Below are 5,049 nucleotides of genomic sequence, written 5' to 3'. Positions count from 1 at the left end.
ATAGATTTAAACAATTTAACTTTTGAGATTATATTCCCTTTCTTCTTCTTCTTGTTATTTTTATTTTTATTGTTATTACCATTTTATTCTTATTCTTATTATTACTAGTAGTAGTAGTAGTAGTAGTAGTAGTGCTAGTACACATGTACATTTATAAAAAGCCAAATATAGTGAACAAACAAGCCCAAAATAATAAACAAAGTTTGGGAACGTTTAAAAATTGTTTCAGCTGGAGTCCAGTGAGTCGTTAATGTTTTACAAAATTATAATTAAAGAACATAAAACGATTGATTTTCAGTAATTCCTTATTTTTAATGATCAAGGTGTTACTGGGAGATCACAGGAATTTATTCTGGACCTGAGGGTTGATGACGGGATTTAAAAGTTAAACTGAAACTCATTCTTTCTTTTTCGCTGTAAGTGAGTTAATTAGTCTGGAGGAGCTGGTTTGACATGTGTTACCATGGTGATAGGTACACATAGGTAAATCATCTTAAAACAAAATCCTGAACCTGAAATGACCTCATGATAAATGTGCTTCAGTAGCCAATCAGTGAGCAGGATTAGGAATATTTACTCGTTAGGATGTGGTTTAGTTAAAGTCAGGAAATAGGTTGAAAGAACGAACTCAGCTGAACATCATAACCAGGAAACACCAACAAATAGAACGGAGTGTGCAGAGGAACGCTTTATTTTTCCAAACATACAAGAACATTTTAGGTGGAAATTATACAACTTTTAAACGCTAAAAACAAAAGACAATCTATCATCTGCAACCTGAAACTGAAAAGCAGTAAAGCAACTAACCGGGCTGGAGAACAGAAAGTATGTTACATCAGTAGGAGGAAAAACAACAGACATTTTGTAATTCCTAATTCCTAATAAAGAAGAGATCATTTCACTGAGCAACACGTAACACATTTCCAGACATCCAAACTTATTAAACAGCTGCAAACACACTTATTATCTATTTCATTGTTTCACATTTTAGGAAGATTTGTTTTATATTTTATAATCATTTCTCTAATGAAGGCCTATCAGGAAGTCAATGTGATCAGAAAAAGCTCAAAACATTCAGATCAGAAAAGATTAATGTTTGCTTTACAGATAACTTTTGTTTTTCCTTCATATTTAGTTGAACTTTTAATCTAATAAACAGTGATTCAATCATTTGAAAAATTTAAAAACACGTATTAAGAGCCTAAAGAGTAAAAAATATCTTACAGAAGACAGACTGAACTCCACCTGATGTCTCGCTGGAAAACCTCCAGGTGTTCTGCAGAAGTTAACTCCTTGACCCGGATCAAGTGGTCCTAAACATTTCACAAACGCGCTGACTGCTGTTGAACTATCTAGAACCACTCGACCAGGGAGGATTGTCAGCGCCGGTCCGGTTGAGTTGAGTCAGGTTGAGCTCCGTTGTGACATTCAGATCCTCCTCCTCTTCACTTTATACCTGAAGCTCCTCACAGAGCGAGGAATGAAGCTCCAACCGGTCAGGCCTGATGGAGGGAGAGGTTACCTGTCAGTCCAGGTGGTGACACCCTCACCTGCTCCACCTGTTCATCCACCTGGCGCCTCCAGTTTTACAGTCTGGGTTTCATTCAAAGTGAAAATCACAGAGTTTAAACAGGATCAAAAACACTTCATCAAATTCCAGTTTATCTCAGGAGGATAAAGTTCAACAAACTGATGCTGTTGGATTTAAACAGTTTCAGTAACTCACTGCTCTCCAAACATCTCTGGATCTAATGGGTCACAGGTCATGTAGCTCATGTTTCTCCTCCACATCTAGCCTGAACAACAGAGGTGATTTCAATCTGTCCTTCTGAGCTACAGATCCAATATGGCTGCTGTGTGACTACATTGTTCTTTGGTTTAAAGAAATAAACTCTTATTTTTTCTCCTGATGATTTGGACCACATCACTATGTCCGTGGTGAACACGGTTCAGTAGAACATCTGTTTAGGATGTGTTCCTGCAGTGTTTGACCTCCTAACATTTGGACAGAAAGGTCATTGATGTTTGTTGTTCAGGGACGAAAGGCAGGTTTTCCCACATGCTGCTAAAATGCTAACACTAGCTACTAAAATCAGATCTAACATCGTTATCCAGGTCCAAATTCTGACATCCGAGGTAAATGGAACCCACCATTACCTTCCAGTGCTACCGACCATCCTTCTGGGTCGTTCAGGTCCAAATGGCAGCCTCCATGAGGCACCATGACCTCCATGGCTCCTCTATGACCCAACTCCAGGAGAATCAGAACCATTCATAATGACTGTGAAGCAAATAGTCTTTTTATGTGGAGGTTTTTCTTTGCTTTTCATTTATTTTTACGCCACTGGGTGTAAAAATAAAGAACCGCTCCTTTAAATTCTCTAGGATTTGATTTAGTATATATCTCAGGGCTTGTTTTTGGGTTTTCACCACATTTCAATTTGGCTTCATCTTTATTTCATAAATAATCACATGATCAAATCTGTAGGGCAGCTATAAACAAGAGGTAAGATTGACCTTTTATCGTAGGAAATAGAGCCTCCATTTTTTAATTTTCTGATGCTGAGCCTTCTTGGACATATCTACCTTGATGTTCACTGATATGCTTCATCACCACCTGAAGAGATTGTTTGGGTCCTGCAGGGATCAGTGGTGATCAGGTTTAGACCCAAATCATTTTACTGTTACATCTCCATCTTTAAAGCAACCAAAAACAATTTAAAAACTACTGCTGAACATGAGCAGGAATGTTGAGGACAGCAGGAAGTCCGGCATGTTGTTGTTGTTCAGCAGCATTCCTCCTCCTGATAAGAGCAGGTCTCACCTGCTGATTATCAGCTGAATCACGCAGGTGAGACACGGTTGCTGTGCTCCACAAACACGCATGATGATGAATAATGGACTTAAAACAGCAACAGATCTGATGCTTTCTGTTTGAATTCTCCTCCCAGCTGAGATCATCTTGACTGAAACAGAGAAAACAGAGTTTCTATGAGAGTTCAGCAGCATGAGATCAACACAGAGACACAAACAGGTTGGACTGAGAGAAACTCGCCAGGAACGAAGAAGAGGACAGACAGCAATCCTCAGCTGGGCGTTAGACCGACTCATTATGAGCTGAAACAGAACAAAAGAAGCAGGAAAGAAACTCCAAATAATGACGCGTAGAAGCATGAAAATATGAAACAGAGACAAACAGAACTGAACAGAACCAGATGGACAACGTTGTGGCAGAGCAGGAAGAACTGCTCTCTGCTAAATAGTAACAAATACTTTGGTGGACATTATGGGACTGAGCTGTCTTCATTACACCTGTTCCTAGTTAGACTGGGTTGCTGAATTAAAACATATTTATTCTCCAAAAAACAAAAAATGAAACTTCAGTTAGAATGAAATGATTCTAATGAAGCTAGATATTAATTGAAATAAATAAATTAGTAATCACACCAATATATTCCTGCGATTGATAAGCAAACAAGAACATAAACTAATATACAGCAGAATTTTAAACCAAGTTCATGCTGGCTTGATTATTGGATCGGGCTTCTGATCTGATGGTTCTGTTTCTGTGGGATTCTCTTAACATCAATCCATCATCTCTTCCGTGCGACTCTCTGACACGGCGGTGAGAGCTCCCAGACGTCGCCCCGTCGTGATGTCATCAGGCGAAGAGTGTTTGCTGCGTGTTCAGGAATCATTACCAGTTTCTATCTAAGGTTCTATTTTTAGAGAGAAACCTGTTAACCAACTCTGTCTAAATAAATATCTTCTTATCATCTTAGCAGTTACTGAACATTAATTTCTATGATCTCAGTCTGTGGGATAAAAAATTATTTTAGCTCAATGTGATGTCATGATAGAGGCAAAGTATTCGAGGATATCTGCATCTTTGAACGCATATGTGACAAGTCAGATTTTTTTTAAGCCTTTTATAATTTCACCATTAATTAAACGACACATTTTGTTTTTATGAAAAGGACTTTAGTATTAGGCTTCTATTTTAAAATATATCCTTCAAAATAAAAGTCTAAATATTATGTAGATTTATTTGTAATGTTACTAACAGCAGAAATTTGTGTTTCTTTGTTTTTCTTATTAATTTATTCTCTTAGGTTTAGCCTCCTGGTTTAATTTAGTGTTTATGTTCATCTTGTATCATTTCTGTTATAATTCCTCCCTGTGTCTTTTTTTGATGCCCCTGCTCATTTTCTCTCCTTCCTAATACTCCTACTACTTTTCAAAATAAATGCCTCAATGTCTAATAGTTTATATTGTTGCATTGTTGAGTTAACTAAGACAGTGATGAAAAGAGGATTGTTTTCTCCTGAAAATGAGCATCATACATTAAAAATTAAAATTTGATATATTACTAATGGAATGAATGAATTGAAAAACCAAAACTAAAAAAGTTTTAGTCAGCCTTTCAAAATGGCGCCAACTAGCTGTAGCATTGAGCTCCATGCTGATCATTATAAATGGTCTGAACTTATATAGCATCTTTCCAGTCATACTGACCCCTCAAAGTGCTTTACACTAAAGCCACATTCACCCAGAGGCGCTCATATTCATACACTGATACACAGACCGGTAGGCAATTTGAAGTGAAGCGCTTTGCCCAAGGGCACATCAACATGTGGAATCAAACCCACAACTTTTGGATTGCAAGACAACCACTCTTCTCACTGAGCCACAGTCGCCTCAGGGATATTTATGTCATATTTACGGCACTTTAAATGTTTAAAACCATTCAGGACGCCACATAAATTAAATAAATAAATGACATAGAAGCCATCTATCACTGAGCCTATAGAGGTTTATTCTCAACACAACTATTGTAATTAGAATAATTGTAATTATTATTATAATATAAAGGGATCGTGAGCTGAAGAGGCCATCGCATTTGAGAGACACATTTCTGCATCAAAAATAAGTTGCTGCTCAAAATGTCCACAAAGACATACCAGTTCAATTATCCAACCAAAAATAAATGTAAAACAATTTCAAGAATATTTCTGCAGTTATGTAATAAACGATGAGTAGCTGTGGTGG

Source organism: Girardinichthys multiradiatus, chromosome 15 (genome assembly GCF_021462225.1).
Source record: "Girardinichthys multiradiatus isolate DD_20200921_A chromosome 15, DD_fGirMul_XY1, whole genome shotgun sequence".
NCBI classification, from domain to species: Eukaryota; Metazoa; Chordata; class Actinopteri; order Cyprinodontiformes; family Goodeidae; genus Girardinichthys; species Girardinichthys multiradiatus.
This window is presented reverse-complemented; position numbering follows the sequence as displayed.